Source organism: Alosa sapidissima, chromosome 12 (assembly GCF_018492685.1).
Source record: "Alosa sapidissima isolate fAloSap1 chromosome 12, fAloSap1.pri, whole genome shotgun sequence".
NCBI lineage: Eukaryota > Metazoa > Chordata > Actinopteri > Clupeiformes > Clupeidae > Alosa > Alosa sapidissima.
The window spans coordinates 5,672,117-5,695,577 of record NC_055968.1 but is presented as its reverse complement, the minus strand read 5'-3'; the positions used below and the strand labels follow the sequence as shown (position 1 = coordinate 5,695,577).

Sequence of the window (23,461 nt, the reverse complement as noted above, 5' to 3'; positions counted from 1 at the left end):
TTCCCTGCACAGGTCATGTTCTCTGACTTAGAACACAGGATATGTGTTATATGATATGTGTATTGCACTCAATTAAGAGCATTACAGTACAGCTCAGTGACATACTTCCCATATAATACAATACGATAGAAGAAGAATAAAATACACCAGGCATATTTTCCATAGAATGGGGCATCATTTGCAAGAGGGGTTCATTTCATTCAGCCATGTATTTACTTCTTACTAATCCAGACATTAGAACACTCATCATTCTTTATAATCCTATGTCATCCATACCTCAATGCAACACACACACACACACACACATACACACTCAGACACACACACACATACACACTCAGACACACACACTCATCCAAGTGGGAATTATTTGATGAGTGCTGTCACAGCTCTTCTTGTTCTCATTGTGCTGGTGTGGTGTGTGTAACTTGTAACAAGGCTGTTCTTTACTCTGAGGCACGTGGCGTTTCTCATATTTGCATTCCTTACAGGTAGCTCATTAATTCAGCTCTCCTAATCTCATAGGTGGACAATAGAGACAGAGGTGCACATATTTTCCTACTTAGGTATTTAGAAGCCAAGTCACCTTGTCTACACTTGTTAGATTGACAAAGCACATGTGGCTGTTTTTTTTTAAAATACTTTAGCTGACAGGTCAAAGGTGAATGCTTAATCAGTTTCTGAATGAAATTCACTTTCCTTGTAAGGTGTAAAATGTGTATAATTATAATGGCCATGACAATATTGTGTGACATTATGAGATACAGTATGTTGCATGTATGCTGTTTTGTAGATGTGGATTATGTCTGTTGAAAAAGCCATATCTACCTTCATCGATGGTTCTTTTTTGTCCCATCAGTAGGAGGGGATTTTAACGGTAACTCCCCTGTGGAGCAAATCTTACATTAGAGGATTAATGATCTAGCTCCGTCTGTGCCAGCCCCTTCTATGTGCTTAGTTTTTTTTTCCTCACTCAAAGATCAAATCAACTTTCCAGTGAGCCTATCACTTGTTCTTGCTCACTCTTGTTCATCCATTTTTTTTTTCTTTTGAAATGTGATCGGTGGTGTTTTTTTAGAGTCACAAAAGTGAAACCTGTAGTTCTGAGACCCTGGTACTTCACTGCACTGGGATGGCCTTTGTTATAAGTCCAGATTGCCTTGTTCATTATCATTGAGGCATTGATAAGCTAAGCCCCTTCACAAAGGCAGACAGATACCTTATAGGGATCCTGCCTCATCAGCACCTGCAACTAGCTGTCATCGTGCACATTAGATAGAGCAGACTGAAAGATACTGTCTCTGTATACACTTTAGTGCAAGAGAAAGTGACAGCCTCTGCCCCACCCACCACCACCACCACCACCTCATGCCCCAACTCTTTCTGGAGTTTCTCACCAGATGCATTTTGGCAGGTAATTTTGCATGAAAAAAAAGTATGCAGAGATTGCCTTTTGCCTTTTAGAAGCTCAGTGGTTGGCACCAGAGTTTTATGAGAGTTAGATGGAAATCTCAATTTTCTACCTGTCACTCCTTACCTTATTTATTCATTCACTCTCTCCCTTATTTATTTATTTACACTTATTTTTCAGTCAGAGCGCATTCACTCACTATCCCACCAGTGCTTTGTTCCTTTACTATATGTCATTCCCAGTTAGGGATCATATTTTTGTGTGTTCAGAACAGCACAGCGTGGCAAAGCAGTGGATGCAGCTTGCATGGAACACCCAGACTTAATTCACACCATGTCACCCTGCATTTCCTGCTCGGGTTGGCTGCTAGGGATCAAACACGGAGGAGAAAGTGTCATTCAGGAAGTGGGAGTTATCATGACAACCCTGGGAGTCGGATGAGATATGTCTTTGGGTTCAAAATAAGTGGGGTGAACTATTCTTGTGCTGGTATTATGGCTAAATTCGATTCCTCTTGCAAGGGTCTGTAGTGTTACACTTCTCAAATGCCAGCTCCAGCACCTGGTTTATTTATGATTATCCTGAGAAAAGTGGAAGAGAGAGAGAAAAATAATGTATCCTCTTTTTTTCAACGAAGACTAAAGTCTCCATGGATCTGTAATGGATTTGTCAAGTCTGTAATAGAGTTGGAATGTGGGAAAAGCGAGAAGTTACCAGGAGATTTGAAAAAGAAAAACCAAAGGAATATTTGAACAGCTGCATCGTCCTGTTTCATAAAATAAGCACAAAGCTGCTTTTAGACTTTTTGCCTTTCCATCTCCGCTTCATGCTCTCTCTCACTGAGTCCACGTCTTTCTCTATCCGTCTCAGCCACACTCTCTCTCTCTTGCGTACATTGCTCTATTTTTGCCTCCCTCCATGCAGAGTATTTAAATATGTCAGTTTAAGTAGATATGGATGTGAAGAGCCCCTAATGTGAAGAGCCCATCTCAAATGGATGCTGTGTCTCAAACTGAGAGCATACTCCCATTCTCATTTAGTCTGCCCCCCATGCCCACTAAATCCCTTGGAAACCTCATGAATGCATATACATGCATCCATGGAGGTTGTTTGCTGACTATAGATGTCCGGGAGTTGCTTGAAGATATTTTAATGAACAATCATTGTTGATATCCCCTGTTTGTGAAATAGTAAAACTGTACAAATGACTCAAATGCCCAATGTGCTGCTATCACACATCAAGTAATTTAGGGTTACCTGTCTCATACAAGTGTCATGATATGCACTAATGTCAGCCTCTGATTCATTTAATGCACGTGCACACACACATGTTTAAACTCAAGTATTAGTACTTTAGAGATGTAACGGTATGAAAATGTATCACAATTATAGTGATCAAAATAATCACGATTATCTGTATTATCACGGTATTGTTAAACTGTATCTCATAATTGGCCTGTCCTCCATGCAAAGGAGCAACAAAACTTAAACAGAATAGCATTCATATAACATAGTGTCTTGTCACAAAAGAAAAGGTTATACGGTTACAGAATAGTCTTCTCCATCCTCTTTGTACTTTGTTTTTTTGGGCAGATTTATAATCCCAATCTTGCTGTTGAAACACACTGGCCTGTCATCAGTTCAATCTGTGATAAATTTAAATCTTTATGTCTCATTAATGGTATGAATATTCTTAAGGAAAGCTCTACTTGATTGGCTGATTCAATTGCTTTCAGAAGCATCCCAGAAGTGACATCTGTCAAAAATAGACTTGATGGATGTGCATATTGGAAGCGCAGGATAGTGCAGAATGGCTTCTGGGGCTCTTCCATGATGTCCCTTTTAGTGGGCCCTGCCTCTCTCCGTCAGACGCCGTTTCATATATACGTGCCTACCCTTGCACTCATTGGTTATCGTCCTCCTTCATGTCACATATAATGATTACTATATTGGCCCTGAAAAAAATGTATTGGTTGATCCTTAGCTTTTACAAAAACTGCAAATAGTTTGGCATGAGCCAGTTGGAAATGCGTAATAATAAAGCATAGTTAGGCACTGACTCAACCACACACTGCACTGTTGTTGCACCAGACCCCACTTGCTCTGGTGTTGGGATTTTAATGATGCCAGCAGCTGAAGCTGTGCTCATCTCCAGATGTCTAATTAAACAGACTTGACATGACGCCAACTAATTGATTACCCTCCATGATCAAATGACAAAGAAAAATAAGAGGAGACTCTAAATAGATTCCTTCCCTCTTCTCTTGTGATCTTTACTTCATACAGCCATCCAGCTTATTTATTTATTTGTGTCCATGTGATTTCTCAGTGCTCTTAGGGGGCGAGGGGCTTTTATTCTTGCCTGGAAATATCCACGAAGTGAAGAGAGTCGGGCAATTCTCGATAGGGAAACGTTTGCAACACTTGCATCATGACGGGCACTAACTTTGAAATTGTTGGTCCAGCCTTACCAATCATATTGATCAGAGATCCCTAACGTTACTTCCTACTTTGCCTAGACTTTACAAACTGACAATAAACAGCATCAACAGTCAGGAAACAATGCATGTGGGTCTACCTTTGCTGAAAATAAATTTCTGCATATTTCCAACTGCATTTTTGACGTTTGCAGGCGTTGCTACTTACTGTATCACAATAAGTTTCGGTTTCGTCTTTGCACGACCTCATTGCCATCATTCTCAGCCACGCTGATTGGACAGGTAAAGATTGGCCGGAGAAACCCTGCGAATATACCGCAGACCCAGACGACGTACTGAAGGGAAATTAAAATTGAGCGGAAGTACTGTATGTAGGAGGGCAGAGCCAGGCTACTTCTATTCCACTTTGCAATGGAATGCTCCTTATAGCACACTGCCTTTTAACTTACCTTTCCTGAGGAATCGTTTGAGTAGCTCTGGTCCCTGGGTTTCTGCATGTGTTCAAAGTGTCATATTACAGGCTACTGTGAGGTTGAGGGACACTGGGTTGACCTGCACAAATATAATGTGTGGCCAAACTTGACCTTCTTTATTTTTTTGTTAAATAAGAAAACACTTATTTCCATGTTTGCCAAGGTCCTTGTCACATCATTTCATATTTTTTTGTATAGATGGGAATATGAGAGAGAGCCATGTGTCTGAAATGCACAAATGGGCCAGCCTCTGTGGGCTTTGCTTTCTTTTTCCCATGGAATGTTGTTTCCAGACTGCTGTGTTTGTTGAGCTCATTGACGTTCCTCTACAAAAGCCTTTCTCACCCTGCAATTATCCCCACTGACTGATTTCCTCTCGAGATCTCTAATTGCATCTGTTCTTTGGGGCACTGCTATGCTCATTTTAATTCTGCAATTGGAACCTTGTCATCAGAACTTGTACAATTAATGGAAATAAAAATGTTCCAGGTGATTATAGTCATTAATCAGACATTTTGTATTAGTGAGGTAGTTCAAACACATGTGCTTCTCTGTTGTACACAACATAGACTTATCTGATCAAAAGTCAAACGTATACATTTTATGTTTTGTTGGAACAACAAAGTGTTCAAGCTCACTCTGATACCCTGGTGGACAATGAATGGTTGACAAGAGTGTATATCCTGCAAAGTTATGATAGCTGCTGGTTTGGATAGCCAAATTCTCAATTTCCTGTAAATGTTTTCCGTTCTTCATTCTGACCTTCTCTTTTGGTATTTCAACATTGTCCTTGAGTGAGTGGCATTGCTTTGTTTTGTTCTGATTGTCTCTGCCACAGTATGCAGTGAAACAGACAGTTATCTATCAGAAAGATTTTTACCTTCTCTTATCCTCCCTCACCTGGTACTCAAAAAAAGTGACAAATTGTGTGTGTGAGTGTCTGCGTCTGCACGCACAAGATCTTTTTAGACTTTACATTGACTGATTGATTCGAAGAGCCTTTATGAATAATTTACAACGTGAATTTGTATTCTTCATTTGTGGCAGGAAATATCATGCTAGACTGAACAATACCCTTTCACCCCAAAACATGCTATGTCTCAAGAGGAGAAAAGAAATATAAGAGGCTCTTAAGATGGTAGCTTTTAGCTTGAAGCCTTGAAAAAAAGGGATCCTGATAAAAGAATGGAACCGATTCAAGATGATCTATTTATTATTTATTAAGCTAGCCTTTTTTTAAATCAGTCTCTAGAATTGAAATGTGGGTCATTTCACCCCATTTCCTCTGAAGGCCCAAGCATGGTCCTCTGCAATGCATTTTTTACCCATTGCTCTTGAAGGGCACACTCACTCAGGTGTGAGGCATAGCAATATATGTGTGTGTGTGTGTGTGTGTGTGTGTGTGTGTGTGTGGTGGGGGGGGGGTTAATTTGCACCATAACTTGATGTTATCTGCGTAGGTGTGGGAGAAATAGGAACCTTGTGTGTGTATGTGTGTGGGTGTGAAAAACAAGAGGAGAATGCCCTCTAGCTGAGCCTGTTGCTGCTGTCTTCTTGGTAGTAATGAGCCTCACACACACACACAGAGTCACGGTCTCCCCTATTAGTGTGAGCGCTGAGCCACACCTGTCAGTGCCCTAATAAGGATTGTCCTTGGCTATGTAGCAATTTGAAGGTGTATTGATAAGTGTGCAAGTATTGGAACCTTTTGGATGTATCATTGTGATTTGTGTGTTTTGTTATTTCATTAAAGGTAATTTCATAATTGTATTTGTAACGCATTGCCTACTTATCAGTCATGGAGTGGTGGCATAAGCTAAGTTTCCATTCAACTCATTTGCATGTTTTAAGCCCATTCGTGACAATTTGACTAAGCAAAATGCGAGGCTGTTTCCATCTACTGTGTTATGCAAATTAAAAATGGACATTTGCCTTTTCAAGGCAGGAGTTGAACAGCTTTAGGATCAGATGTCAAAATGGCAATATTTACCATTGCCATTGGCATTTATCATAAAATTTCTACAAATGCTCATTTATGTAATAAATAATAAACTCATCTAATCAATCATCTTAGCAAATCAAAATTTTAAATGCATGAGGAAATGTGTCGAAATGGTCAAGCCTGAGGGTTGTCACTGGGTTTATGTGTCTGGTTATGTTGTGGAGGTATCTTGGTCTTGATTGTGTGAGTTTTTTTTTTTTTTTTCAATGTCAAATTCTTTGCCTCAGTGATGACAATTTCCATGTGTTTGGCTGGAAATTTGTGGTAATCATGTCTCAGAATGGACGGAATCACAGGCAAATTCCAAATAGGATAATTATCGTAAATGGTCATGGTGTAGTGCACAGACTGCTTTTTGTAGCTCTGGGGCAACTCTAATGGACAACTATGGATAGTTTAACAAAGTGACAAGAGAAGGCAAGAGCTCCATTTGGTGGGAATTACAGCATGCATTATTTGTGACAGCTTTTTTGATTTCACATGCTTCCTATGACAACACTATACAGTTTTTACAGCATGATGAGACAGCGGAACTGTCATTTCACTAGTTCGCCCGTCGGCATGATTGCTATACTGAGTTAATAAGCTAAGCGCGTATTTGGCATGGTAGCTGGCCGTGGTCATGGAATGCCTGAAGCGGAGATCGCGATAGAGCGATGGCCGCTTGCACCCCCCAATGTAAGGAAGATGCGTAACTGGGCTATCAGTGAAATGGAGGAGTAAGGGAAGGAGTAGGGATAATTTTGCGAGCACCGCGGCGTGTGACGTATGGATAAGGAGGCCGGCTTAAATAGCCTGGCGGCGGAAGGCAGGTGATTAATTGCCGTCAATCATCCCTAAGGGCTCCTTCCGAACTTTGTTTAGAAAACATCTAGTTCGCCCGTCGGCATGATAGCTATACTGAATAAGCTAAGCGCGTGTTTGGCATGGTAGCTGGCCGTGGTCATGGAATGCCTAAAGCGGAGATCGCGATAGAGCGATGGCCGCTTGCACCCCAAAAGAGCAGAAAGGAAGGCCACTACCGAAATTACATTTGCGCTTGCTTAGCAAGTCATAGATCCACTAGATGGAGTGGATGTACAGTAGGACTGATAGGCATCCGTGGACCAACGGCTCAGTATGTGATTGCTGCTCTGATAGGACAATGCATGCAGCTGTAGTAGCAGCTCCTATCCTGAATGCACAGAGTAGCGGCCTGCGGGAACCGGATTTGACAAGGATATATTAGAGTCTGGAAGCTGTGACGAGTGATGGGTACCCTTCATCTGAGATGAAGAGAGCGGGCTAGTAGCGATGCTTGAGCTGACCGATATGAGATGTAGTGTGATGGGTATGAAGCTGAGGATCTGAGGCAGAGTTGGATATGAATAGGAGTGTCCTTTTCGGAACTGATCGGTTTAGTCTGATTGGTAGTAAAAGTATTGTGTCCTGGTCTAACTCTCAAGATCTGCCATCGTGAATGAAATGAGACGAGGGGCATGTAGACTCACTACATCTCAGCAGCCCAAAGGAGGCCAGTAAACATGATGGAGGGTGAATCAGAGTGCTGTGAAATGAACCCCTTGCGAAGTATAGCGAGGCAAGCGGCAAGTACGCAAGAGTGGATCTTCGTTGCGCTTGCTCAGCGGCGGACATTTGTGTATGGTATAACCGTGGGAACGATGGGTGTCAGGGTTCAGCAGAGCTGCTGCCACAAGGGACTCGGGGTTCAGCCGAGACGTTGCTGCATGGTTTTGGGGCTCAGCGGAGCAGTCATTAGATGGGTCCTGAACCTTGGCGGATCTGTTCCTAAAGGTCCTATGGGCTCAGCGGAGCTGCTTCTGCATTGGTCCTGGGGCTAGTTGGAGCCGTCGTTGCCTGGATCCTGTGGCTCGGTGGAGCCATCGTTGCCTGGGTCCTGGGGCTCGGTGGAGCCGTCGTTGCCTGGGTCCTGGGGCTCGGTGGAGCTGTTGCTGCATGGGGCTTTGGGCTCGTCAGAGCAGTCATTGCACGGATTTTGGGCCTCGGTGTAGCTGCTGCTGTATGGGCCGGGGAGCCCGGTGTATTTGCTGCATGGTTCTGGGGCTCAGCGAAGCCATCGTTTCATGGGTCGGGGCTCGGCGTAGCTGCTGTTGCATGGTTCTCGGGGCTTGGTGGAGCCGATGTTGCATAGGTCCTGGAGCTCGGCGTAGCTGTTGCTGCATGGTTCTCGAGGCTTGGTGGAGCCGAAGTTGCATGGGTCCTGGATCTCAGCTTGGTTGTTGCTGCATGGCTCTTGGGGCTGAGCAAAGCAGTCATTGCATGGGTCTTGGGCTCAGCGTAGCTGCTGTTGCATGGGTCCTGGAGCTCGACGTAGTTGTTGCTGCGTGGTTCTTGGGGCTTCAGTGAAGCAGTCGTTGCATGGGTCTTGGGGCTCAGAGTAGTTGTTGCTGCATCGTTCTTGGGGCTGAGCGAAGCAGTCGTTGCATGGGTCTTGGGGCTCAGAGTAGTTGTTGCTGCATGGTTCTTGAGGCTCAGCGAAGCAGTCGTTGCGTGGGTCCCGGAGCTCGGTGTAGCTTTTGCTGCATGGGTCTTGCAGCAAAAGCGGAGCGGAGCTGTTGTAGGGCAGGGTTGCAGGAGCTCAGCGGAGCAGTTGCTGCGTGGTTCTCCGAGCTCAGCGAAGCAGTCGTTGCATGGGTCTTGGGGCTCAGAGTAGTTGTTGCTGCATGGTTCTTGAGGCTCAGCGAAGCTGTCGTTGCATGGGTCCTGTAGCTCTGTGTAGCTTTGCTGCATGGGTCTTGGGGCTCAGCGGAGCCGTTGTAGCAGGGTAGCAGGAGCTCAGTGGAGCAGTTGCTGCATGGGTCTCCCTGAAGCTGTTGTTGCATTGGGTCCAAGCTCATTCCGTACTATCTGTGGCAGCCTTAAATAATTCAACCTGGGCTGAAAGAATACCTGGGCTGAAAGAATACCATTATCTGATAAAACATGACATATTCAGCATGATACGACATACAACAATACATGATAGGCAGATAAGGCATGAATAGCATGAATGGTGAGTATCCAGATGGAATGAAATGGCTGTGGCTCATGAATAGCTGGGTAGACGGAATGGGATGTTAAAGCTGGAACGTGCAGCGTGAGAAGGTGGTCGAAGGGCCTTTGCTGTGGCTAGTGAATAGCTGGGGAGCCGGAATGGGACGTTGTGATCCGAAGCACTCGCGGAGTGCTGATAACCCGCTGCGGCGGGCTGGTCTAGCGCGGAGCCGGGGAAGGGATGGGTAGGGGTAGGGGGGGAAGGGAGGGAGCAGTCGTCGGAACGACTGGAAGAGGGGCAGCCCTGGACCAGGTCCTGGCTGGGGGAAGTGGGTGGGGAAGGGGAAGAGGGGGCGGAGGGAGTAGCGACGCGGTCGCTACCGGGGCCGTCTGAAGAAGTGGAGTCGAATCCGGAAGTATGGCGGAGATGCTGCGGGAAGGAAGTCGGTGGTTAAGAACCTGGGCCGCTGGCGTAGCTGTGGCTGAAGCAGCGGAGTGATACGCTCTGGAGCGTGTGGTGCAGGAAAGTGCTGTCAAGAGCAGCCTGCTTCCTGGTCAGGAGAAGAGAATGAATAGAGGGAGCGGGAAGGAGAAAAGATTGGTTTATAGGACTTAAATAGGAGTTAAAAGACAGAGGAGGATGGAATTTCCTATCTGACCTACGGAACAAGATGCCGCGGAAATGGAGAGTGCTGCGGATGTGTGCCACTGTCCAATGATTGGAGCAATGCAATAGCGATAAGGTTTTTTAAAAATTTTTTTTTTTAAAGTTGATGTCAAGATTTAGCTAATATCCAAAGTTGTGCCACTTCTGATTGATGAGCACGTCAGTGCAGTGTCGTGTTTTTACTAACTGTCACACAAGAAGATGGCATGAATAATTGCAGCTTGCAATAAGATAATGCATTGCGATGCGATAAAGCAAACATTTTAATAAGCTGTCAATGGGGGGGGGGGGGGGATCACTCCCTCCTGTCGGTGTTGGCATGGAAGGAAACAATAACCGGTGTTCAAGGAGTGTCATTAATATATTTTGGCTGTAGACTGGGGGGGTTTGAGGGCCTGCTGAAAGCAAACTTAGCGCAACTGCCCACAAAGCACTGCTTGCTGGCGAGTGCTAATTTTAAAACAGACGAATAACCAGTCATTGTAACCAAATATGACTTGAGTTTATTTGCAAAGCTTATATCAGTGAACTAGCTTGTTGCTATACCCCGTAGAAGCTACATGAAACGTCGGTCATCGACACAGGACGAGTTGACCAAACACGGTCCTTGCTGTCTGCGTCACCTGACGCGAATTACAAATGTGTACTATCGCTTTAATAATTTCTGACGTCTGCGACGCAGCGCCATTGTTTAAACAGACTGCGGAACAAGCCAGCGGAAATACTGGGCACTTAAGGTTGAGGCTTATCAGTTCGTTATAAGTAGCTTAAATATCCAACAACGCTAGTATCAGTTTATGAGAAGTCACTGGACAACTATAGGAAGTGAATGAACGAGACCTGTTCGTTTCCGATGGCAACACGCATTACGGATTGAGTGATCTTCGGAAGATAGGCCTCCGCTGGATAACGTTAGTGGATAGCCTACAAACTTCAGACGCTTGGCGTGGTGAGCCATGTTAGAATTTAGAGCATTTCAAGTTACCTGGATAATCTTGCGACGTGAAAACGCGAGCTTGGAGCAGTCTGATGTTAGAGCCTTGAAGTAGGCTGGGGTGAGTAGGCTTAGCTATAGCATAACCGAAGTTGTAGCTTACCCTGGCTCAGTGCAGTGACCTGAAAACGCTGGTGAACCAGGTGGCTGTAGCCCATGGACTGGATGTAGCTTTTGGATGGTTAGTAGTGAAAAGACCCAGCTCCATTACGTCTGCCTACCGAGGCTTTGCAACTCCCCATAATTTTGCGAGCGCCGCGGTGTGAGATGTATGGATAAGGAGGCTGGCTTAAATAGCCTGGCGGCGGAAGACAGGTGATTAATTGCTGTCAATCATCCCTAAGGGCTCCTCCCGTACTTTGTTTAGAAAACATCATTTCATGTTCATCTCAGTTGAAATAAACTGACCAAGGGTTTTTTTTTTAATGAGGCTAAATGGAATTGGGGCAAGTCATCACGGTTATGAAATCCGAACACATACCAACACATTTGATTACTGCAACCCCAGCTGTTAGTTAATCGGAAACACTCTATCTTTTTGTAGGGGAACAAAGGAAAAACATTCTTTTTTTTTTAACCATACTGTAGTTTTTCCAGGTAGCTATTGCACTGGATTGGGGAAGTCATGTCAAAGATTCATTTTCAAGGTAAAGGTGACAACAACTCCCAGGTGGGGTTCCCTAACCTTTGGCCTTAATCTTCAGGTGGCTGTCAACAAAGTGTCATTCTGTCTCTTTCTGTCTCTTTCCTTTTAGTTTTTTCCTTGACAGTAACTGAAATGACAAGCTCCTCTCCACACCAAGCCCACCATCCACAAATGGTGATTGATAGAGGTGCACTGAGAAATATGTACAGTCTTTATATGTTTTCCCCAAGAAATAATCCTTAAAAGCTCAAGACAGGACCCCTGTCTTATCTTCTCCCAACACCTGTGTCTGAACCATTTTAGCATTCAAGAGTTTTGCCTTATAAATATGTTACCATGCTATTTGTTGTGCTTTTAGAGCAGACTGTATAGTTACAGAGTTTAGATACACACCACATTTGGCGTTGTGTGTCCTATTGGCCTCCCCCTCTACTTTTTTTTATCTATCCTAATGATTGTTTAGGCTTCTGACCCTTTTAGGTGTAGAACTATGGCCACTTTCTATTTTCAACAGTTATAGCACTTTTTCTTCTTTTACTTGACATCCATTTCCTTGAAGAATTGTTCACATACAGCACATGTAAAGAGACATTGCAATGACATGTTTACATATGGGGCTCTATCGTGCACTCCAGTGCAATTGACTTTGTATACTGGCGGTTTTGTCTTTTCTATTTTGCATTCAGCGCATATTGGAATTTTCCCTCCACAGGTACACGTCCGTAAATTAGGTAATGCAATTGCGCCCACGGGGGTGGTTCAGCGAAAAGAGGGGGCATGTTCCAGCGCAAACGTTCCCTGTTGATATTTTGTAGTTTCAGAAAACAATTCTGCCACAGACCAACATCCTGGTCTAAAGGGTGCAAATTCAAATTCAGAAATTAATGCTATGCACACTGATCTACAGACACCCCCGTGCACACACGGAAACATTCAAAGCATTGATAATATTTGTCCGTTTCCCGGTTTTGTTTGTGCATTGGTCACCTAAAAATTAGCCTATACAGTACAACATCTACATGCAATATCTTTACAACAACAACGCCTAATTACGACTTATTAATTTGGACAACTTTATACAGTGCTATAAAGGCTAAAGTTACCTTTAGTTTTGTTCCAATTCATTGTTGTGTATGGCTTTAACATTGTGTGCGCTTTAGCATCAGCCTTAGCATTATTCCAGCTGCGCTAAGGCTTTGACAAGCACCACAATTTTGCCTACCTTGTTGTTGCCCATATGAAATAACTCCAAGCTTTGCTATGTTCCCTCCATCCTTTCGTTGTTTTCAAAAAACGTTTTATATCCATGATGGCCTTGAAGTCTTGAGTTAGTGAATTAGCTTAAATCAGCTTATTATGTGCTGATAACCAGCAACCAGATAGTAAAAGAGAGCAGCAAGTAGCCTTGGCTGCGTCCATGCATTGTTATTCTCTCTCCTGCTCAAACAAAAGTTGTGTGTGCATTAAGTTGATGATAAAGTGTTTACAAACTACTTTACAGAAAATATTGTAAATAGCCTACTATCATGCAGTTAATGGGATACTGTGCAGAGTTGAAAGTTAGGTCAACTTGGTGTGAATACACACAAAGGAAATTGTTTCTCGTTGTTGAGTTGCCTGATGGTATGGAACAGCCATATTAGCTTACACCTGCAGGCATGCTTGCTTGGCCGCCTGTGCTGCACAACGCACACTTTGCTCCTCTCATCTATACGACACAGTGGTTCTCATTCTGCAAATCATACATACAGTGTAATTACAAGGAAAAATATTACCACACGAGGGAAGTCATTGTGGTGTCCATTAAGATGTGAAAAAATAGGCATAGGCATCTAGCGTACATATTTCCACGAATCACGGATGTGTTGATGACATAAATTAGGAAATATTACAGGACTTAAGGAGATGTGACGTTGAACTACATGCCGATGCCATTTAAAATGCCCCAGCAGCAGCACGGGAGAGGAGAACTTATCTGAAGGAAGAGTGAGGTAATGTTAGATTACATTGCAAAAATATCACCATGCATTCATAACCTCGTGATTCAGTGAGAGTGATCCCAAAACATCGGAAAGTATATATTTGTGACATTTCTGTATTACATTTTGTCAAGAAGAAAAATCAATAGCAAACTGTTCCCAACTGAACAGTCCTTATAGCGCTGTGAACCACTCCTGGCTGCGCCTGGCAAATCTGCCATCATAGTAGCAATCCGCTATGGAACAAGCACGCCTGTTGTTAAAGGGAATGTGAGATGTAACTACTTCAGACCACCCCATTTTAGATTTGCGTCGGGCGCAACAGTCATTTATCCTGCCAGTAAAATAACAACAGCGCCCAAGATCCGCCCACTAAGCTACTTGCGCTTTGCGTTTGATACTTGCGTTTCAGTTCGTTAAAATGGAGCCCATGGCCTATTGGTTAGGGCTTCGGGCTTGTAACCGAAGGGTTGCCGGTTCGATCCCCGACCAGTAGGAAAAATGTGGGCGGGGGAAGTGGTTGAGCACTGCTCTCCCATGCCCACATCCACGGCTGAAGTGCCCTTGAGCAAGGCATCTAACCCCTCACTTCTCCCCGAGCGCCGCTATAGCAGGCAGCTCACTGCTCCGGGTTAGTGTGTGCTTCACCTCACAGTGTGTTCACTGTGTGCTGTTTGTGTTTCACTAATTCACGGATTGGGATAAATGCAGAGACCAAATTTCCCTCACGGGATCAAAAGAGTATATATACTTATACAAACAGAACTTGAAAGTTTTAGGTGTTGCGTAGCAACATATTACTTGCTGACTATTAACTTTCAGTGAAGTTCCAATGTGATCAGTGAACAGGCTATTTACAGAATGGTATGAAAGACTTGAATCAGAAGCACACCATCATTTTTTTATAGAAATATAAGACATATCATACCTCTGAACGTTGGGAAGGGCAATTAAAGTTAATGGAACATTCTGCAGCATTCTAAAGAGCGGCAGTATAATGAGCTTTAATCGTGTGCCTGGAATTCTGGGTCTATTATTCAAAATGTGCCCTTCCAGGACAAATGGAATCTTAATTTGTCACTCTCAAGCAACCTATGCAAATAAGCCCCAGTATTGGACTGCTGTGTCCCAGTTAGTAAATTAAGGTTTAACATTAAGTTAAACATTCTATAATTCAATGGAAGTGGGTTACACCAGTTAGCCTAGCTAAAAGGTAGCTTCCAGTGAATTATGCTAAAATACTGTAGGCTAGTAGTGACAGTTATTGCACACACAAGAAAGAGAAGGGCATGTATTTATTCTTCTAAATCTAAATCTGGGGAAAATGGCAAAGAAGCTGATTTCCCAAAATGTTGGAATGTTCCTTTAAATGCAAATATATGTATATGTTGGCATATAACTATTAGAGCATTTCCCATGTAGTGACACTCTGCTTCTGCTATTACAGTTGTAAGCTATTGCTAATAGACTGTATTTTCCGGACTATAAGTCACACTTTTTTTTATAGTTTGGCTGGTCCTTTTGTCCTGCGACTTATAGTCATGTGCGACTTATATATGAAAAAAATATATAATTGAACATGTTTTTAAATGTTAATTCATATTAACTGACATGAACCCTACATGAAACATTACCGTCTACAGCTGCGAGAGAGTGCTCTCAAATAAGTTCTGTGTACTTTCAGTCAGAGATTAGTGCTTGCACTCTGCCTGAAGCACACGTGCATACCGTATTATTATGGCCGGGATTCTATTTATAGCCGGGCCTCAGATTCGGACAAATAAAGGCCAGTAATAATTTTATTTTGATTTAACTCATAAAAGAGCTCTTCTTAATATTTTATATTGTTGGTTGTTTTGTTGCCAATGAAAAGTCATTGTCCTACACCATGAGTCTCCAACACGTCGCTCTCAAGCTACCAGTCGCTTGCCGCCCTCTTCTGAGCTTGCCAGAGGCTGAAGCAGTAACCTACATTTAAACACAATTGTTGCTTCTAGGCATCAGCCTACGAATTATATAAAAAAGTAAATCATGCATAAATTAAAAAAATAACTCCGCAATGTCCCACATTCAGGCCGCTCCATTATTAGATTAACGTTATCAGACAGTGCTGTAAAATGTGTGCGGGAATTTCTCGCATTATGATGTCTAGAGTTGCGGGACTTTTATTATTATGCCCAATACTTAATAACTTATGCGCAATACCCACAATCCCGCGCTGAAATTTACAGTAGGCCTTCTCTAAGGTGGCCTGCCGAGCATTTGCTCTGCTGCCAGCTTGTGCCAATATATCGTCCAAAATGCTTGATTGCATTGCATTTTCCACATTTTTAGCTACATTTTCAAGTACCACAGCAGCATTTCTGTTCAGTGAATCTTTTGTAAATTGCTTTACAATTAGCGTTGGGCCCTCTTTGGCAGCCTTCAGCTTGCCACTATTCACTCCTTCGTCTTCGTTAACATTCCCCGGTAGAATTCTCAATATTTTTGGCCTCTATGTGTCCAGTTACATAGTCTGTCTGTTCTTGGTCTTGGATTTTGTGAAATACATTTCTAAATATCACCTGCTTGCTGCAGCTTCGGTCTGCACGTCCTTAAAACCACATCTTTTTCTCTCTCGTGAGCATTTAATCTGCTGCCGGCTTGTCTCTCCACATCGCCCATAATACTTGATTGCATTGCATTCTCCACATTTTTAGCTAAATTCTCATGTCCCACATCAGCATTTTTGTTTAGTAAATCTTTTGTAAATTGCTTTACAATCACCGTCGTGCCTATAAGGCCTACTCTTATCGCCTGGCTTGCCTCAGTTTCGGTCACGTGATTTTAAAACCACAATCTCTTAATCTGCTGTTGGCTTGTGACTCCACATCGGCCAAAATGCTTGATTTATATTGAATTCTAAACATTTTAGCAACATTTTGGTGTACCGCATCAGCATTTTCTTTCAGTGACTCTTTTGTAGCTTAAATTGCTTTACAATTACCTTCCGGCCCTCCTCTTGGCTGCCTTCACTCCTTCGTCTTCTTTAACATTACTCTTTTTGGCCTCAATAGTCCAGTCTCTGTCTGTTTTTGGTTTTGGTTTTTGTGAAATAGGCTACATTTCTAAATAAATGCGACTCATACTGCGGAGCGACTTATGGTCTGGAAAATACAGTACACAATACCCTTATATATCTATTCCTCCTGGTCTGATTTATATTGTCTGTGTACAAAAAATATTTGTCATTTGATTTTGTCAATAGTTTCTTTTCCAAGTTTTGCTTTGTTAGGGGTCATCTCCATAGGCTATACAGTATCTACAGATGCACCAGATCGGCCATAACAAAGCCCATTACATCACACAGAGCCAACTGAGTGCAGCAGAATGTGTTCTCTAGTGTCGTAGAGCATAAGGACCAGAGTTCAGAATGACTGCCACGCTGGCAACAGTTCTACTACAAAATACTTGTGACTCAAGATGGAGGGGTAGTAGTTAGAGAGATTATCCCACTCCACACGCATTTACCCAGCATCCCCCTCTCCGTCCCTTCCTTCTTCATCCCTTATCAGACCCTTGCAATCTGTGTTTGTGGCTTTGAAAGCGACCAGGTCAACCGTGTGGTCTAATCTAAATTTAATTCAGCTCACCACCCAGAGAGTTTGTAGTGATGGTGGGTGGTAATTTCTAGGGGTGCACAGCAACACTGCACAGCACTAGTGCCACACATGCACAGAATATGCATGTTGCTAATTTGACAGTTTGATTAAAGAGGTCATAAGATTGCTTGGGATTTAGGATGCTCATGTATGCATGTGCATATATGCACAAAAACTGCACTGGTGTCTGGAGATAATTTATTTTTACCTGACAAATGTAATCTCTCTCTCTCTCTCTCTCTCTCTCTCATATATACTGTGTATATATATATATATATATGTATATATACATACATATATATGTATATATATATATATATATATATTTTATTTATTTATTTATTTATTTATTTTTTAACTCTTATGTCTCTGGCCCTGGTCCTTTTAATTTCTCTTAATCATCTTGAAGATGTTTATACACCTTGGTTAGATAAGATAACAGATATATTTTATATATATGTTTTTGCACAACAATGTTGGTGGTAATTGTTGTTTCCAGAAATCCAGTAAGGGAGAAAAGAAAGAAAAACAAAACAAACAAACAATAAATAAATAAATAGTTCAGATCAGTTTTGTAGTGTTCAAGAGTTGTAGTCAAAGTCCTTTTAGGCAAGTCCCTCCACTCGGCAGTCATATTGCAAAGCATTTTGGGCACTTATCGGGCATCTATTTTCCCGATCATCCCGATCCAGCTTTTTGCACTTCCGATCCGATACCGATATTGTAGCTTTTAGCATCGGCCGATACCGATACCGGCCGATCCAAGCATGTATTAAAGATTAAAGATATTTACTTATTTTGTTGTTATACTCATGTTGAAAAGGGGTTTACTCTTAAGAAAAACTAGCCAACTTAATTAGGTTAGTTTGAATAATCCACAGTGGTTGGTAATGAGAAGCTGACCTGTTTATTCTTAACAGGGTTAAATAAACACAAAATAATAAATAGTCAATCAACCACACAAACTGAATTGGCATCAGTGCTCTGCTCTTGAACAACAAGAGTGTAAACCAAGGCTTATAAAGCCATTAGTGCAAATATTGTAAACTGTATAAAAAAAAGCAAAACACACAAAAAAGATGAGTAGAAAATAAATAGTCAATTAACCACACAAAAACTGAATTGGCATCAGCGAGTGTAAACCAAGGCTTAAAAAAGCCATCAGTGTAAACAATATTGTAAACAATATAAAATTATATATAAAAGCAACACACACAAAACCTGAGTAGAAAATAGTCAAATTACCACACACACAATGTATTGGCTATAACAACCCAAATAACTGTCACGCCTTCTACAGTATTGCTATCTCCTCCACACTTTACTGCTCCATCTCCATCTCCCTTCAATTTCTACTGTTTGCCCTGGCTGCAGTCTGAGCATGATGGGGAAATTCTTCTTTTATTCACAAAGGTGATCGTTTCAACATGCTCAGGTGTCAGCCTGCTCCTGTGCTCATCAATGATAAGTGAGACTGCGCTAAAAAGCCTCTCACTGTTGCGTTTTAAAAGCGAAACTGATGCCACAACTGGTCTGGGTTTGCTGAAGTAACCTAGGCTACAGGCTGTATTTATTACAGAAAATCAAGCAACATAGCACGTAGGCCTATCTACACTATTTAGTGACAGGAGCTTAAAGCCTGTGTTGCAGGTTAACCACCACTGTTGATTAATGGGTACATAAAGCACTCAAGATATGTATATCATTTTTAAAAATGTCTCCAAATGGTGTTAAATGCCAGTTTTTGTTGTTTTTAGCATGACGTCACTTTGGGGACTACATGATCTGCGCTTCATTCATTTCAATGGACATTGCGGTTACACTTTCAACATAAAGTTTGTATATTTACACTTCGAATTTCGTCACAGCATTTATATCACAGCTACCCTATGATCTACCGATGGTAATAACGGTGCCTGATATCAATTTAGTATTTTTTTCTGAATTTCGGGAGGTCTTGTTTTGGAGGGTTTTGCAGGTGCTTGTGTGGGCAGTGCCGTCCCGATGGAAACTGTGGTGGAGAGCTGCAGTAACTAGGGAAGCGAGTGCATTTTGGCCGCAGGTCGAGGAGCTCCCCCCGTGACCAGCATATGACATGATCGTCATGATCCGTTGGAAAATGAACCCTGCAACACGGCCTTTAAGTTTACCGTGACAACAGCTGTCACTAATTCACATCGTCGTAGGCTGCGCCGATGCACAGACTAAACGGTAAAAAAAGTTATGAAAGCCTACTGGAAGCTTCTACCCTTTTGGATGTGTAGAGTTGTAGGCCTAGGTGCACTTAGTTGTTAGCGATTGACCAGGTTGCTTTTTGAAATGAAATGCGTTTGTTAGGCTAGCCGATTGTAAAAATAGGGAAATTAAAGTGCGTGCTGTGCCTATACATTACACAAACAATCTTAAATCGCGGAGATAACATTAGTTAGACAGGCAAAGCTGTCAGCAGCAACATGCATAAGAGCCTTAATAGTAAGAGGGTCTCGCGGACACTCGCGGTCGCGGTTAACATTAGGCTATAGGCCTATTAATTCAACTGTGACATGAAATATTTGCTCGATAACTTTAAATTCTTAGTGGGAGATGCACAGACAAGTGGGATGCTGGACAGGTCGCTAGGTGTGCTGAAAAACGCGGACCGGATTTGGGGGGAAAAGCTGGAAAAAAAACTGGAATGGATTACCTACATCGGTGCACTTGAAAACACGGACCGGAGTTTTGAAAACAAACTGGAGCGGGAGTCCGGATCGGGATTTTCCCGTGCAGGCCGATCCCACATTTTTTGCTAATATCGGCGGCCGATCCGATCCAAATATCGGATCGGGACTTCCCTAGTAATTAGTTACATGTCATTGAAATAAAATATATAAATTACAGTTACTAGTCAAAATGATGGTGATCAAAAAGGGGTTATATGAATATACTGTAATATTTTCAGTAAAATCTTAAAGGCTTATATAGAATATAATTATATGGCCTTAGATGTTATTACCATACATGATAGGCACAAGATTGTATTCCATGTAGGATGTTCTGAGTATGTTTTTAGATCATTAATAAATTATATGCACCTTTTAAAATTACCACCAACCAGCTGCTGCCAACCCTCCCTAAAGGCTTTACTCCAAAGGAGCATAGCTTGTATTGACACATACAGTTTCCTTTGTAGTTGAGAAAACACACAGACCTTATGTTTTTGTGTTGTGATTACTTGGCATTCATTTTGTTGTTTCTGTGGCTATCCTATGTTTATATACACTGCAAAAACGGTTTATCTAATACAATCTAACCAAGTGTTATTATTATATCTCAAGAACCGTAAGGTTTAGGAGGACCATTTTTTTTGTATGTTGATCTCAAGGGGCCATGTCAAACCATTCCATAAGCACTCATTTCATGTATAGCACCACCTAGTTAAACACAAAAAAGTAAAAATGAGGTGTTGTAATCGCAGGTATCTGTGACCTAACATAGTCAAAACTGCACGAAATTGGAAGTGTAGGATCATTATGACACCCTCTGAATGCACACCAAGTTTCGTCGAATTCCGTTCATGGGGGGCCACACAATAAATTAATTTATGTTACTATACACCAACTGGCCTGTAGGTGGCCGGAGACAGTTTTCTGTGAATATCTCGAGAACCGTAGGGCCTAGGAGGTCCACCTTTTTTTTGTATGTTGGTCTTAAGGGGGCATGTCAACCCATCCCATTACCACTTATTTCATGTATAGCGCCACCTAGTTAAAGCAAAAAATTAGGTGTTTTCACCACAATATCTCTGGCTAAAATGGTCAAAACTGCACGAAATTGAAAGTGTAGGATCATTATGACACCCTCCGAATGCATGCCAAGTTTTGTGAACTTTCGTTCATGGGGGGCCTTACAATAAAATAATTTATGTGTACATTTAGTGACCGTACACCAACAAGGATTCCCGGGACACTGAAAGACCGGGGTACACGAAACTTGGTGGGCATGTAACCCCACATGGATAGCATGGAACCATCGGTTTTCGTTTTGATCTGTAGCCCCCCCGCTGTACTGGACCCCCCGAAAGGAGGGTAGGGCAGACACAGTTTTCTGTGAATATCTTGAGAACCGTAGGGCCTAGGATGACCAATTTTTTCCATATGTTTGCCTCCAGGGGTCATGTTAACCCATTCCATGTGCACACATGTGCATAAACAGATACACACGCACACACATACATTTACAGTAATCATACGTATGACACTTACTCACACAGTAGACATATATACGCATGCATGCACATGCACAAACACATAAACATAAACGTGTACACGCACACATGCACACAATTCAAGATTTTCTCAGAATTATGAACAGGCAAGATGGGGGTGGGGTTGTATAAAATGAATTTTACATGTGAAATCTATGAACTAATCATGTTTTGGTACTTGTTGTCTAGCAGATACCAGTGAGAATTGAATGTGGATAATGCAATTTAGTGAGACAGTTAGAATCATATAGGCCTTTCAGCGTGATTTATTTTTGTGGAAAAAATGTGCTGGACTGGGCGGCGGTCATATTTTGTACCGCTCTGCGGTACATCTAGTTAATCTTATTGTAAGATCAAAAAATATATTTGGTGTTGTTTTTAAGAGACTTACCCAGCACTCTCTCGAAAGGTCATTTGACTTAATTTAAGAAGACTTTGACTTATTTCAAGGAGTCTTATCAAGACAAATTTACTCAACGCACTGGCAGACAAATGTGCTTGTTTTTAGGATGAGATGTCTTAGAAGTCAAACTCCTCTTAAATTAAGTCAAATGATTTTATGAGAAGGCTCTAGGTAAGTATCTTTAGTGAAAACAATACCAACTAGATATTTTTGATATTTGATACAAGACTAATGACACTTGGTTAGATTTGATTAGATAAGCAACTTTTGCAGTGTATATATAAAGCTCTGCATTTTCTAAGGGCACAATTGTAAGAGAGGTAATTTATTCTTATGTGGTTGAAATCTTTCCAGTTCAGTGAACACTGAAGGAGAAACTCCACAGCAGTGGAGTCAATGACGTTTGGGATTTAGAGGCTGCTCTATGTATACCAACTTCAAAAACCAAAGCACAGTCTGTAGCCTGTCCTTTCATTGTATAACAGATTCATGAAGGAGTAAAAATGTCACTGGTATCTAAATGAATACATTATACAGAAACCATAATGTGATTACTAGCAAAACAAATTGTTTATTATTTTCAATGATAAATTATATAGCTCAGTTTGATCATGAAATCTCTTGGTGATGCCACCTTTTTTATTTGTGTCTCAGATGACGGATGGACAGGAGGCTCTAATTTTTGCCAAAACCTGGCAAATAGGTTTTGTATTGACCCTGTGCTCTGCAGCTAGCTTGGCGAACGCCCACTCTGTTCAGCCATGTAATTGGTTTACCACTTAAGTCGTGGTGCAAATTAGATGTGTTGACCTTAAACAAAGACAGAGAGGCACAATCATGATATGTCTGAACAATCTAGGTAGAAAGATGTCAAAAGCCTGTTGTTAATGGTCCATAGACCGGCCCATTCGCATGCAGCTTTAATTCAGCAGTTCACTAGTTCGCCCTTCTATATGATTGCTTCAGCTAGACTAGAATGTATGGGAGAAGTGCGTGTTTGGCAAGGTAGCTGTCCGTGGTCCTGGAGTGCCTGGAGCGGATATCGCGATAGAGCGATGACCGCTTGCACCCCCCTGTGTAAGGAGGATGAGTAACAGGGCAATTGGTGAAATGGAGGAGTAGGAGGAGGAGGGGGGATGATTTCGCGAACGTCGGAGCGTGTGACGTATGGAAAAGGAGGTCGGCTTAAATAGGCCTACCCTGCGGCGGCAGTGGGTGAGTTAATTGCTGTCAATCATCCCGAAGGCTCCACCCGAACTTTGTTTATAAAACATCATTTCACTAGTTCGCCCTTCTATATGATTGCTTCAGCTAGACTAGAATGTATGGGAGAAGTGCGTGTTTGGCAAGGTAGCTGTCCGTGGTCCTGGAGTGCCTGGAGCGGATATCGCGATAGAGCGATGACCGCTTGCACCCCAAAAGATCACAGAGAAAGGCCGCTACCAACTACATAAGTGCTTGCTGAGCGAGTCGTAAATCCGCTAGATTGGAGCGGATGTAAGACTGGTAGGCATCCGAGGACCAACGGCCCAGTATTTTAATTTGTTGCTCCGATAAGCCGTTGAGCGCA

The 23,461-nt window shown here is 42.3% G+C and overlaps 1 protein-coding gene and 1 long non-coding RNA gene across 3 annotated transcripts in view; both read left to right on the top strand.

The window, feature by feature from the left end:
• Window positions 1-23,461, top strand: part of LOC121678180 (inactive N-acetylated-alpha-linked acidic dipeptidase-like protein 2) — a 215,878-nt gene that overhangs the window by 846 nt on the left and 191,571 nt on the right. The gene's annotated exons all lie outside the window — the stretch shown is intronic.
• On the top strand, window positions 3,833-4,018 carry LOC121678188. Its single transcript, XR_006021183.1, has 2 exons — window positions 3,833-3,870; window positions 3,968-4,018. It is a non-coding gene; the product is annotated as an uncharacterized LOC121678188 (long non-coding RNA).